General features: G+C 34.2%; 1 protein-coding gene across 5 annotated transcripts in view; it reads right to left on the bottom strand.

The window, feature by feature from the left end:
- The window catches only part of AGMO (alkylglycerol monooxygenase), a 344,484-nt gene that overhangs the window by 134,953 nt on the left and 193,570 nt on the right, over positions 1 to 15,961 (bottom strand). The gene's annotated exons all lie outside the window — the stretch shown is intronic.

The following is a 15,961-nucleotide window of genomic DNA, read 5'->3' on the forward strand; positions in this document are numbered from 1 at the left end:
TTTTTTTTCTAATTCATGAGAGACACAGAGAGAGAGAGGCAGAGGGAGAAGCAGGCTCCATGCAGGGAGCCCCATGCGGGACTTGATCCTGGGTTTCCGGGGTCAGGCCCTAGGCCGAAGGCAGGCTCTAAACCTTTGAGCCACCCGGGCGTCCCCCTAAATTTCTATTTTATACAGTGTAACTAATAGAGATTGTATCCATCTTAGACCTCACTCAATATTGCAAAGTTTGCGATGTTAGACTAAATCCAACATGTTTGCTCTTCTGGCTAAACCACTCTTGGCAGGGAATTGCTTTCCTGTTTTCAAAGAAGAGGAGCAAAACGACAGAAAAAAAAGACAAAGTAAACAAAACAAGCAAAAAACTAAACTGAAAGAAATGTATTTAAAATGTTGGTATTTTTATTTTTCAAAGATGTGTTTATTTTAAACAGAACGAACACAAAGGAGAGGGAAAGAGAATCCCAAGCAAATTCTGTGCTCAGCAGAGCCGGATATGGGGCTTCATCCATCCACCCTGAGCTCCCCACCTGAGCGGACACCAATAGTAGATTTAACTCACATCACCACCCAGGTGCTTCCCCCCCTCCAAAAAAAAAAAAACCTCAGTAATTTTAATGTAAAATTCTCCTTTACATATCACCTATGTTTTGATAATCTCAGTAAGAACTAATGAGAAATGTATACAATTTGTGTTCTTTTTAATACACGTAATAATAAAGTGCAAAAAAAAAAAGCATCTGATGGTGAAAATCTCCTTCGACCTGAAGTATTTACAAAAGCACCTGCTCTTAGTGAATGCCCATGTGGGGCTTTTCAAATAAGGGCAAGTGAGAAGAGAAGGTTGGGTACAAATAAAATATGTATCTATGTCTCTTAATTTTAACAATTTTAATGGGAAAGGATGATACAAAGGAACCTATCATGGATTAGCATTTTCTTGTATGTAGATTCAATATTTTAAAATCCTACACAAGACCATATATTTCAGGAAATTTAATGTGGATATATATATATATATATATATATTTAAATCTAATTATATATATGTATAATCTATATTAAAACAAAAAAAGCTGTACTATCTTCTAATATTGCTCATTTTGGTTACCACGTACTATGTTCATAGCAAGAAAAAGTATTTTTAGCGGAGTAATGGGAAGTGGACAATATTTTTTTTTTTAAAGGGCTACATCTAAATCACCTGAGTTTATTTTCACTTGTTACTTAGGCTGCTTCTCACCTAATACATTAGCTATTTCTCTTTTTTTATGAGAGATTTATTTATTTATTTGAGAGAGAGAGAGAGAGTGGAGGGGCAGAGGGAGAGAGAATCTTAAGCAGACACCATGCTGAGCCCATGCAGGGCTCCATCTCATGACCCTGAGATCATGACTTGAGCAGAAACCAAGAGTTGGATACTTAAACACTGCACCACGCAAGTGCCCCTACATTAGTTATTTTCTGTCCACACTTATAGGGTAGTAGATAGTATGAACATAGGAGAGATATGTCCATTTTGAATGAGATTACACACATAAAGCTCTTTACACAGAACTTGGAACAGAGTGAACATTTGTTAATTGTATGTGATGAGAACCTGAAAAAAATGATATCTTTAGATACTAAAGATACAAGGATGATAAGGGAGAGTGAAAGAACAAAAATATTTTTAAAGTGACACTGACACTTCAATTGAGTTAAAGGTGAAGGAAAAAGTGACATAGCTTTATTATATGAACACATGACAAAATCTCAAAGGGAATTTGCTTAAAAAAAAACAAAAACAAACCTCAGTGTTTGTGTCTTTTATACTATTGCATGAACTCTGCATTTTTTTTGGTAAAAATAAAAATCTCTTATGTTATATAAAAATATATTCTCAGTAGTAAAGCATCATGTATATAGATGAATTTCAATACATTCTAGAAGTTTTGCTATGCCGTAGAGTAGATTTTGGATAAACTTTCAATTTGAGTGATTTTCCTTGCAAAAGGATGGGGGAAATCCTGATCTATGTATTTAAAATTCAAATAGTTCATAAACCTTGCTAAAGAAGCCATGATTGTGGAATTAATCTTCAAATTATATGTTAACTTTATATTTTTGCATAATTATACCCTCAATTCATAGCCCGTTGAAGAGTTATACAGACATACTGGTGGTTATTGGAGGAATTGTAGTTAGATATAACTAGCACTATATAGAAAAAAAGTTTATGTTTACCTGAATTACTGATAATGAATGGTTTAGTAGTACCACCTTCATGAGTGGAGGTAGTATACTATTATTCGGCATTATTTGGTGGAAATGTAACCCATTTGAGTTCAATCCTGGAGCAATAAGACAAACTATAAACTGGGAGAATATGCTTTTAACAAATATAAATAGAAAATAATTGGTATCTTCATATATAGAATTTCTAAAAAGCAGAAGGAAATAACAACCAAATAGAAAAATGGGTAAATGACATGGAAAAGCCTATCACAGGAAAAGAAATGTAAATGGCCAATAAAGATAAAATAATGATCCACTTCAGCAGTAAACAGGAAAATGGTAATTAGAAGTACAATGAGATAATCCCCAGATGAACAAAAGTTAAGATAATTCTGTCTTTGGTGAGGAAATGTATACTCTGATAGTGGTTAATTTTATAATCACATTGGAAAACAACCTGACATTCTCTTAATGTAATCATGCACATTTCCTATAATCCAGCCATTCCACTCCCACTCTCTAACCTAGAGAAACTACAGAGATGCTATGTTCACTAGAAGATGTGTGCATGAATTTTCACTGCAACACTGTAAAAATGAAAGCTAGTAACAAACATTAGAGAACGGATATTTTAATATAGCTGTACAATAAAATACTTATAGCAATAAAAGTGAATGAATTACAACTACATGCAAGAAAAAGGATACATTTTAGAAACATTCAGTAAATTAGAGGAAATATCTGGAAACTATATTTAGTATACCATTTTATCGCACTCAAACATTTTAAAAAATAACTCAAACATGATTTCGTGATTGATTTAAGAATATATAAAAATTTAAGAATATATGAAAAAATAGAATTTGTTTAGAAAACACATGGAAGTGATAAGCTCTAAGTACAAAATATGAGTTGTTTCTGTGGGAGTGTGAAATACTGAAGGATCATAAAGGTAGTAGATCACATGTGTTAATAATACTTCATTGGTATTGTAATATTATAGTTTTAATTGAGTTGTTTTTATTGTATTATCTCTTAAAATATTATATATAGTTTAATATTAATACTAGATACTAGAAAAATAATTGAGTTGAGATGAAGATAGGTATTGTTTAAAACTGATATAACTACTATCCACAAACACAAACTTTGTGCAGTTGATAAAAATATTTAAAGTTTGAATAATTTTAAAATAGATTATTAAAAAATACTGTATACCATGAATATTCATATGTCAGTGTGCGTGTGCGTGTGTGTGTGTGTGTGTGTGTGTTATATTTTCCCCTTGAATCCCTAGGTCTATTTATGGTATATTACCACATATTTCATGACAAAAGTTAGGTATGGTCTCTTTGCATTCATGATATGAGCAAATGTGAAACTGAAATCAATTGTCTGAGATGGATTCAGACAAATATGTTTACATTCTGTAATATACTAATTATCACAAATTTAAATCATGTAAAACCCAAATGTGGTAGGTTGCATAATGGCCATAAATTCAGATATTCTCCTTAACAATTGACCTGACTGCTCTTCAATCAAGACACAGAGTCTTGGGGCACTTGGGTGTCTCAGTTGGTTAAGTGTTTGCCTTTGGCTCAGGTCATGATACCAGGGTCCTGAGAGCGAGTCCTGCATTGGGTTCCTTGCTCAGCAGGAGCCTACTTCTCCCTCTCCCTCTGCCACTCTCCCTGCTTGTGCTCTCTCTCTCTCATAAATAAATAAGTAAGTAAGTAAGTAAATAAATAAATAAATAAATAAATAAATAAATAAATAAATAAATAAAATCTTTTAAAAAGAGAGAGAGAGTCTATTTCTCCACCCTGGAACCTTGGCTAGATTGGTCATGTGCTGTGACCAATGGAATGCAGCAGAAGTGACTTTTTTTGAGTTCCAGAGCCTTGGCTTCAAGAAGACCCCCTGGGGAGTGAGAGGTCATGTGGAGGGAAAATAAAGGTATTCCCTCTACCAGTTAAAACTGAGTCCCTTCATGTGACCCATGTGATTGCCCAGCCCACCTGACCCCTAAACTGAAGAGAGCTCAATAAGTGAGCCTTGGAGAAAGAAACAGAGGAACCACCATAAGCCATTGGTTTTGGGTTGGTTTGTTGTGCAGAAACAGATTAACACCAAGGAAAGCTGAATTTTAACCAAAATAGAAAGAATCAAGAATCCAGGAACCATGAAACTGCTAAGAACTCTTAAACCTTTCTTCACTTTCTGATTCAGGTATTTTGACCAAATATTTAGGTAACACGAAACATCTGATTGCACATACCTTGTTATTTGAAATCAATAAATACTTAATTCAACATTCTATGTAAGCTTAATTCCAGCAGCTTGCTGTCCTCCATTTTGGTAACAGCTATGTAGCAGGTGCTGCCAGTACTCCTTTAATATTTACTAAATAAATAAATAAATAAATAAGTAAATAAATAAATAAATATTGAACAGTCTTATCATTGTTGCTGCTGCTGAGTGTCGGCTTCCTCTTCTGCACAGAAAATGCCTGAAGTGGCAAACTGTTAAACCTTGGTTAATGTTTTTTTCAAAAGATCTGCCCAGGCAAGATAATAATGTCGAGAAAGTAACTAATAAGAAGGCATGACGAATTAGATTCCAGAGTTGGAAAACAAGCAGGATGTTTCCTAAAGGTTAAGTTGCATACTAATGGTGGTATTTGATATGATTTCAGTCAGAATTCTAGAACAGGTTGCTAGGGATCCTTCCAAGGATATCGTCTTTGGACACAGGTGGGATTTTCTGCACTCCAAACTGAGCCCCTTTCCAAAGTCTCTAAGATCTAAAGCACTACTCCCCATGACTTGGCAGGGACTTCTGGTGCCCTGAAAGGAATGTATGCTATATCTAGCTCTTGGAGGACTCAGGATATGTATCTATTGAGTGTGTACTTAAGGTTGATGTCCCACAATCAGGACCTGTGAGACAAAAAAGTACTTCTCTGTGTGTTTTCAAGTTGTTTAATTATATTAATTTTTTGATCATGTGACTTATTTTTATTTTATTTTATTATTTTTAGTTTCAAGCTTTTATTTAAATTCCAGTTAGTTAATATACAGTGTAACATTAGTTTCAGGTACAAATAATACTTTTTTTTTTTTTTTTTTACTTATCTCAATTTCACATGTTTGATTTGACCTCAGTCAACTGAATGTTTGGGGATTATACATTTAAAATGAAACAGGAGTTACGTGGAAATGTGAATACTAGAATACTAGAAGTGATTTTGACAATTAAAGCTAAATACGTTTAGCTTTAACGTATGTTAAAGCTAACCCTATGTTGCTGAATAATCACATTTAATCATATATTTGTATAAGGATTTAATTTTCAGATATGACTTTTGTGAATTAGGTTTATTATTTTACTCGTATTTTTATTTCAAAAAAATGATCTATTGTTATGACCTTTTAAATTGAGTATTTCTATTTATGGGCTATTTAAATTTTATAATTTTCTATTACTGTAGTGAAAAATTTTCTATTTAAAATTAATATATTTAAATTTTAAAAGATGAGATAATTAAAGAAAAATGTTGAGATGAATCAAAATGACCTGCAGATATATCATTAGGTGTTTCTTTTCTCTGTGTAGTTTTTTTCCCAATAAATTCCTAACTATACCAATGAAAAAAGTTACACGATATTTCTCCTGACTCTATTAGAAATAAAGCAGCTGCTGTATATTGGAGCCATAATTTTATTTACCCATATAAATAATAAAAAATTAAGCTTTTTATTATCTTAACTTCCAAGGCTGAGAAATGAGCCTGTAGTGGCAACTGAGTATGTCTATGAATGTTTCACTGAGGGCCTTATAGTTTATGGTAAAGGGTTTGCATTTTATTCTAAGTGCCATCTAAATCTATTTAGGAGTTTAAATTTAATCATGTTACACACATAACATGGATGGTGACAATGGGAATGAAGTCTAAGTATCTTGGAGTAGAAGCCACAGAAGTTGCTGAAAAAGTAACAAAAGAAGGCAAAACAAGAATGATTCCTAGATTTATGAAGTAAGTAAAAGTGTCTGTGGTGTCTATTTATCGCGATGTAAATCTACTGAGATGGAACAGGATATGTAGGAGAAAACATTAAGAGCTCACATTTGTATATACAATTGCATGATGTGCCTATGTCATTCAAGAGAAGATCTTAAATAGGTAGCAGAATGTGTGAGTTTGCAGCTAAGGTTAAAGGTCTGGTCTGGAAATAAAATTTTGGGAGTCATCACATCCATGGTGTTTAAAGAAATATAAATGGGGGGCAGCCCAGTGGCTCAGAGGTTTAGCGCCGCCTTTGGCCCAGGGCCTGATCCTGGAGGATTGAGTCCCACATTGGGCTCCCTGAATGGAGCCTGCTTCTCCCTCTCCTGTGTCTCTGCCTCTCTGCCTCTCTCTCTCTCCTCTCTCTCTCTCTCTCTCTTTCTTTCTCTCTCTCTCTCTCTCTCTGTATCTCTCATGAATAAATAAATAAAAGCTTTAAAAATAAAAAAAAAGAAAGAAATAGAAATGGTAAGGGTGGACAGAAGAAAGCAGGAGCCCGGAGTAGGCCGTAAAGAATGCCAGCATCAAATGTAAATCAGTATTTTCACTTTTTTCTTAACCAGTGTTTATTGAGTTTTCTATCACTTGTAACTAAATGAATCCAGACCAAAAAAAGCCGACATTGACACATAACAGTAGCTAAAAAATTCAAGGCATGATTCACAGTATAGCATGTTAAAGGCACAGATTCCAGACTGTCTGGGTTTGAATCCTGTCTCTCCTACACACAGAATTGTGTTCTTGGGCAAATTGGATGTCTTCTTAATGTCTCAATTTCCTCATCTGTTAAATGTGACATACAGTAGCATCCACATTATAAAGTTGTTATGAGTATTTGAGGAAAGGATATTTACAAACCACTTAGAATACTACCTGTGGCATTCGTAAACTAAAATTACCTATGATATTTCTTGGTAAAAATTTAAATAAATGATAATAAAGCCAAAAACTTATATATAGATGTAGTTTAACTGAAGCTTTCTTCTTTTAGTGATAAATCTATAAATAAAAAGTCAACAAGGTGACAGGCACTGAGGGGGGCACTGATGGGATGAGCACTGGGTGTTATTCTATATGTTGGCAAATTGAACACCAATAAAAAATAAATTTAGTTTAAAAAGTCAACAACTAAACTCCTAGTTCTGTCCCTTTCTTGCTAAGCTAAGCAGATGATATGATTATCTACATAGAAAATCTGAAAGAATCAGCAAAAACTCCTGAGACTAATAAGTGATTAGAACAAGGTTGCAGGATACAGGGCTAATATAAAAATTCAATCAGTCTCTACATACCAGGAATGAACCAGAGGAATTCAAAATTTAAAAGTGCAATGCCTTTTACATTAAAACTAAAAAAAAAAAAAAAATTCAGGTAATAAATCTAACAAAATACCATATATACAAGTTCTGTATGAGGAAACTTAGAAAACACCAAGAATGAAATAAAAAACTAAATAAATAGATGGGGTGCCTGGGTGTTTCAGTCAGTTAAGTGTCCAACTCTTGATTTTGCCTCAGGTCATGATCTCAGGGTTGTGAGATCGAGCCCCACATGGGGCTTCACACTCAATGGGGAATCTGCTTGATATTCTCTCTCTCTCAGCCCCTCCCTTCCTGTGCTCTCTCTCAAATAAATAAATAAATATTTTTTTAAAAAACCTAAATAAATGGAGAGATATTCTTCATTCATGTATAGGAAGATTCAATATTGTCAAGATGTCAGTTATTCCGACTAGATTCAACATAATCACCATAAAAATCCCAGCCAGTTAATTTGTGATATTGACAAACTGATTCTAGTTTATGTGAAAAGGCAAAAGACCCAGAACATCCATCACAATGTAAAGAAGGACAGTGTTGGATTGACATTACCTGACATCAAGACTTACTGGAAAGCAACAATGATCAAGGCAGTGTGGTATTCTTGAAAGAATATGCAATTATATCAATGGAACAGAAGAGGGAGGAATTCAATCTATATAAATATAGTCAACTGATCTTTAATAAGGGAACAAGGACAATACAGTGGAGCAAAGATAGTCTTTTCAAAAAATGGTGCTGAAAGAAATGGACATACACGCACAAATGAATCTAGACACAGACATTACACTCTTCACAAAAACTTACTAAAAAATAAGAGATTTAAATTTAAAAACACAAAACTAGAAAACTCCCAGATGATAACATAGGAAAAAACAGATGATCTTGAGAACAGCAGTGCTTTTTTGGATACAACACCAAAGACACAATCCATCAAAGAAATAATTTATAAGCTGATTTTTTAAAATTAAAAACTTCTGCTATGCAAAAGACAATGTCAAAAGAATGAGAAGACAAGTTATCCAAAATATACAAAGAACTCTTAAAACTCAGCATAAGAAAACAACCAAACTTTTAAATATGGGCTATAGATCTTAACAGATAACTCACCAAAACACATACACAAGGGGCAAATAATCATATGAAAAGATGCTCCACATCATATGTCAACAGGTAAACGCAAATAAAACAATGAGATATCCCTTCATACCTATCAGAATGGCCAAAATCTGGAACACTGTTAACACCAAATGCTAGTGAGGATATGAAGCAAAAGAAACTCTCCTCCAGGAATGCTAAGCGGTACAGCCATTTTGGAAGACAATTTGGAGATTTCTTACAAAACTAAACATTCTCTTACCATATGATCCAGCAGTTGTGCTCCTTTGTATTTACTGAAAGGAACTGAAAACTTAAGTCTGCACAAAAACCCACACAGGGATATTTATAGCATTGTTATTCATAATTGCTAAAACTCGGAAGGAACCAAAATGCCCTTTAGTAGGTGAATGAATAAACTATGGTACGTCCAAACAATGGAAAAATGTTCAGCATAAGAAACAAAAGAGCTATGAATCCATGAAAAGACACAAAGAAACTTTAAATGCATATTACTAAGTGAAGGAAGACAATCTGAAATTGTTTCATACTATCTGATCCCAACTAAATGACTAAAGGCGGAAAAATGGACACAGCAAAAAGGTCAGTCAGGGATTGAGGAGCATAGGGAGGGATGAATAAGGCAGAGCGCAGAGGAGCTTTAGGGCAGTGGAACTACTCTGTGTGATACTATAATAATGAATACTTTATCTATCTATCTATCTATCTATCTATCTATCTATCTATCTATCTATCTATGTATGTTCAAACTAAACATTTTCAACAATAGAGAACCATAAGGTAAATTATGGACTTTGGATGACTATGATGGGTCAACCTCAGTTCATCAGTTGTAACAAATGTAACAAATGCACCACTGTGGTGAGTACATTTGTAGGGGCAAGGAGTAGATGGGAAATCTCTACCTTTCTGTCAGTTTTGCTGGAAAACTTAAATTGCTCTAATAGTCTTAATTTAACAAAAAATCATGGTTTCATGACATCATTTCAGTTACTTTTCAGTGACTCCTCTAATAAATAGCAGCCCTGGGACTCTGATAGCACAGCTGGTAGAAGCCCCACCCATCCATGTTCTGCTGTTCCCTGCTATTGCCAACAGCACTCAAGTGCCTTTAACTGAAGCTCTGACTTCTCTCTGGTTGTCCAGACATATCTTTTGCATATTTCATCTTAACCCCTATTTAAAAACTCTGAACAGGGAAACCTGGCTGGAAAAAAAAAAAAAGACTTCACAATATTGGATTACAGATAACATATGTTCACTAAAAAATGTAGTAATCACAAAGAAAAAAAATCAAGTCACAACACATAAACACAAACATTAATAAAATGTAGGTATATTTTCTTCCCATCTATCTTCTCTGCATTGAATTGTTTGTGCAAAGTAGATTAATAACTTTATCGATAAGAAGATAACTGAAATCAATAAACACAATTCTATCAAATAAAATTGAACTTGGAGATCCACTACCACTTCCAACTTTTCCTCCTAGATTCTTCCCATCTTCGTTCATGGTAACTCCATTCTTTTATTTTCTCAGACCAAAACCATTGCAGTCATTCTTGACTCTTGTTTTTGTTTTTGTTTTGTTTTGTTTTCCATTTTCTCATCTGACTTGTAAGCAAAGCTTTCTTTTTCTACTTTAAAATTGCTTCTGGAATCTGACTACCTCCCTTCTCTAGGACATTAACTTCTCTCACCTTCAGGTTTACAATAACATCCTAACTGGTGTCCTCACATCCTCTTCCTACCCTCCTTTCATTGTCCTCAACTCAGCCATCGAAGTGATCTTAAAATGTAAGTCAGTTCATATAGCACTTGTGCTCCAACTCCTCAGGGGTGTCATTTTATCTGGAGTATGATGAATAATTACAGTGACCAAAAGGGCCTATGTGGTCTGATCCCCATTATTGCTCTATTTTCTATCACCCTCCCTCTTGCTTACACAATTCCAAACATGTAGTGTTCATGTACATGATAGGCACACCCTGCCTTGGCACCTTTGCACCTGATGTTGCCTTCACCTGCTCTTCCCCAGGAACGCATTTGGTTTTTGCGCTCACATCAAGTCTTAACTGAAATTCCTCCAGCCTTCCTTGAGTACCATGTTCTAAAAGAATTTTGCCTCCTCTACCCCCATTTACTTTTTAACATGGTACTTATCATTACCTACTAACCCTATATATGAATATAAATATATATGTGTATGTATATAAATATTTGTCTGAGTAATTGTGTGCATCCTCCCAAACTGGCAGACAGAAACTAGGGTGGCCCCATGATCCCTACCCTTGCCATTTATGACCTGTTAACCTGTACAATCCCCTCCCCTGGAGTGTGTGTGAGGCCTATGACTTGCTTCTAGCCAACAGAATATGGCATAGATGAAGGGATTTTGCAGATGTAATTAAGGTCCTGAATCAGTTGTTTTTTATTTGATAGAACAGATTATCCTGAGGGAGCCTAGCTTAATCAGCTCTACGCTCTTAAGAAGAGGGATTGAGCCCTTCCTGAAGCAAGTTTCTCCTTGCTTGCTTGATGAAGTAAGCAGCCATGTTGAGGATGTCCATGTGGCATGGACCTGCAGGCAGCCTCCAGGACCTGGGAGCAGCCTCTACTCAAAAGCCAGCAAAAAGCTGGGGCCCTAAGTCATACAGCTGCAAGGAAATGAGTTCTGTCAACAACGTGAATGAGCTCGGAAGTGAATTTTTCCGTCGTTGAGCCTCCAGATGAGAACACAATCTGGCCAATACTTACTTTAAATGCAGCCTCTTGAGAGTCTGAACAGTTTTGAGCAAAACTGTGCCTGACCTCCTGACCCATGGGAACTGTTAGATAATAAATGGGTGTTGTTTTAAGCCACTAAATTTGTGGTAATTTGTTACACAGCAATCAAAAATTAATACACTGATTAAAATCTAATCTCCACAAAGACAGGGCTTTTGCTCTGTTTTTACTGGAGCAGGTGTTCCAGTAAGTGTTGAATAAACATTTCTGCCTGCTATTTAAAGCATTAGGCTAGCTGGTTCTATCTTCTGTGGGCATTTATTTACCTCCTATCAGGAGCCACACTTCGGGCTGTTGTTACTAGGCTCCTATCACTGAAGCAGCCCATGGTCTCCTCTGCTTCTGGACTTTTCATTACACTCTTCCCTCATTGAAGTGCTCTGCACCTTCCTGCCAAATCTTTCATGTCCAAATTCTACCCAGCTCTTGTGTACATCGTCAGCAGATGTAAGTTGGGTTACTATTTAGGGGTGATGTGCTTCTATTTTGATGATTTAAACTAAAATCCATAAATCTGATTTTAGAATTTTTCTGAGGTATAAATTTAAAGCCATTTTTTTTAATTCTAAAAGTTCTTTTGGAATCAACTCAAATTATTTGGCCACTAAAAAGCAAATATTTTCAGGTTGGTATTTTCATTGCTTTTAATGTAGTTTTAAAACCACTATTTTAGGTTTGTATGTGTGGTTTGTGTATGTATGTGTGTTTATAATATACATGGATATAATTATTATGAATAATGCACACTACTCAAAAACGAGGTATTATATTAGGTTCTACTGACTCTATCTCCTTTAGTCCTCTGAATATCAAAACAACCCCTGTGGGATTTTTTTTCTCCTTTTTTTGCTAAGAGAACTAAGCTAAGTGAGCCAAACTGTGGTTATTTTTGATAACTTCCTAAAGACCACACAACCAATTGGTAGAGCTGGGAATGACATTTTTGAATGTGTGACTTCAAAGCCAATGCTTCTCCCAGCACCTTAACTATTTTCTCAATTAAATAAAAAGTTATATTTAACAAAATACACATAGGATCAAAATATCTGTAAAGAAGTATTTTCCATTATCTTATACATATATTTTTTATCAAAAATAGCTATTCATCTTTGACTTTGCTATCTTCCTTTTAAAGGCACATCAGGTCAAATATTTTTAAGGTTATTGATGTAAGGAAGGCAAATCAACCACAATCTCACAGGCATATGAGCTAGTAGAAAAAAAAAATGTCTGTGCTGTATGTTAGTGAGAAATGAATGGATGAAAAAATGAAGGGACTGTTTTTCTATCAAATTTCCTGTGAATGAAAAAGCAAGTAAAAAAAAAAAAAGTAGGGGTGCCTGGGTGGCTCTATTGGTTGAGTATCAGACTCCTGGTTTCGGCTTAGGTTATGGTCTTAGGGTCATGGGATTGACCTCTATGTCAGCTCCATACTCAGCAGGAAGTATGCTTGAGATTCTCTCTCCCTCTCTCCCTGCTCCTCCCTCACACTCTCTAAATAAATACATTTTAAAAATCTTAAAAAAATCTACACGAGTTGGTGGTCAAAATATTAATAAACCTAGCTAAAGAAATATGCAAGGGTATGGGCTAATCACTGCAAACACTAAATAAACAACTATGCATTTGTATAGCAATTAATTCTATTTATAGATACCCAGAGCACCACTCCCTTACTTCATATTCTGTGGATAGAAGCTAAAGGGAATAAATCTTCCACGTACAGGTCACAGGATCAAATTTAAATTCTATTTTGTACTTCTGACTCAGAATTATAATTACCTAGGAACTGGTAATTAATTGAAGGTCAATTTTCCATTCTGTGTGTGCTTGTGCGTATGTGTTTATAGCTGTAAGTGTGGCCAGTGGTACACTCACTTAGTGTAGAAGGATGATTACCATACAAATCTACAGCATCTGACTTACATAATGAAGCAGTATGACAGAAAGACTTCCAACCAGCCTTCTAGATAAATAGAAAAGAGTCACAGGGCTACAAGCTGATGCTGCCAATATATACAAAATTAATTTATAAAACAAGGGATTAATTGCTTCAATGACACTGATTCTAATGATAGTTTCAAAGAAAAATGATGAGAACATTGTGTCATTATAATGTGATCACTCCTGATTCCTATTAAATGTAGTCACTGAGGCTATTTGTTAGGTTTCTATCCTCCTTATGTGGGGCAAAGAATTAGTTATCTTAATAGTATGATAAGTAGTAAGAATTTACATAAAATCCTAATGTGAGGAAGACACAAATATTAAATTTACAATTAAGATTGTAAGAACTTTTTTTAAATTTTGAATTTAAGGAACATAAAAATTGATAACTTATAATTTAATATTTTTGAACTCTAAAAAGAAAGAAAAGGCTGCTTCATAGGTAAAATGTTGATAATAAAATACTAACCCGGTCTTTACATGTAGTTACTGACTTCCAGTCGCAGAAGATTTGTTCAGTTTTACCAATGGAAATTCAATGGTTAGTAATAATGATGATTATAATGCTTTAATAATAATAGCAGCAATATTTTAATTATAATATAGAGTACTAATAGTAAACATGAACAATGATATTAACTAACATGTATCAGGTGCTTCCTATAATGCTACCTTTGTGTCACTAACTTTTTGCAACAAACCATATAACTAGACATATTAATACACCATGTTGAGGAAATGTTTCATTGGCAAATCACAGTCAGTGTTCATTCTTGAAGAACCAGCCATGTGCGTGCCTAGATGAACAAGAACAGGTTCTGGAAAGAGTAGGTAAACAGCCTGAAATATTTTGCCATTGTCTTCCTTCCCTTGAATCATAAACTAAAGATAGCTCAGAGGTAAATTATTGAAGCCTTTTCAAAACATTTTTGGAGTCAAAATGATAAGATCCTTTATTTGGTCTTCACATTTTTCATAGACCTTTCGTTCCATTGCATCTGTATTTTTTTATCTAAATCCCTTGAAGTGCATGAGTATTGTTATCCTTACATGGAAGGAAATGTCACTAGATAATTGAGTAACAGTGTCAGACTATCTGAGTTTGTATTCTGACTGGTTTCCTTATTAGTTATGTTAATGCAGACAAGTTTTCAAGCTCTCTGTAACTCAGTTTTTTTTTATTATAAAAATAATAAGAGTAGCTACACCCTATTACACTGACATGAAGATTAAATGAAATAATAGGAGCAAGGCATTTAGAACACAGTAAAATATCAGTGCATATGAACTCTCATTAAATATATTTTACAGTAAACAACCTGAGGCACAGAGTCTAATGTCATAGAGTCAGCATTAGGCTAAGAATTCATAATCATGACTTTTGGGCTCAACATTATTTGCTCCTTTAAGCCAGTGGTTCCCAAATTTGACTTTTGGATCCTGAGGCAAACCAAAGAATTAATCCAAGGAATTTTTCATTTCATATAAAATGAGAATAATAATAGCATCTATTTTTTATTGAACAGGTACTGAATGCTAAGCATGTGTTAATGAGATTTAGATGTGCTAAATCTCTTATACAGGTTCTCCTTTAATCCTCAAAATTCTACTAGATAGACATTTTTACTTCATCCATTTATAGACAAGGAAGGCAAAGCTAAGAATATTTAAGTTGACAAATATTAGCAAGTTCCTGAGTTAGAAATCAAATTCAGGCAATGGGGCTTCAAAGCTCAAGTCCTAGCCACTCATGTTCACCTACTTACTAAAATAAGTCAATGGACCGCATCTCACCATTAGAATTCATCATGTTCAAAAGTTAGACACACTACACAGTCCTCTACTATCCCATCATCAATGAACCCTAAATGCAATGTGGTTCTATAAGCCTACATCCCACTTGCTTATACCATGGCTACCTTAAAGAATCCACATTCTCTATTTGCTTATGGAGCATTTAAGATAAACTACCACAGTATACCCAAGAGCAGATTCATTAAGTGGAATTATTTTCTTTCATACCTATAATTACAATATTTTTCCTCATTAGAATGTGAAAATGTTATTCTTTGATTTTAATATTTTATTTTTTGGCATATATATTTCCAAATCTCATTAAATACGTGTAATATATGCTTTTTCATTTTGATTTTAGGTTGTAATCTAAAGAAACAATATAAGCACTTGTTATATAAACTTTATTTAGTGCCTATTTAAACACAAAATGGATTAGATTAGATGATATCTAGTAGCCTGTTACTAACATTTCATGCATCATTTCTTAAATTTACACAATATTTAAAGTAAGAAATATATTCAGGTGGTGCAGAAATTTTAAATAGTAAAGAATATTAACTTCACATTAAGAAAATCTTCCCCATATTTCTTTCTCCCAGTCACACAGTTCACCTTCCCATAGGCAACCACATATTAAGTTGTTATTTATATTTCCAGATATATTTACATACATATAATAAATACATTTATTATATATTTATATGTA

Source organism: Canis lupus, chromosome 14, assembly GCF_003254725.2.
Source record: "Canis lupus dingo isolate Sandy chromosome 14, ASM325472v2, whole genome shotgun sequence".
Taxonomy (NCBI): Eukaryota; Metazoa; Chordata; class Mammalia; order Carnivora; family Canidae; genus Canis; species Canis lupus.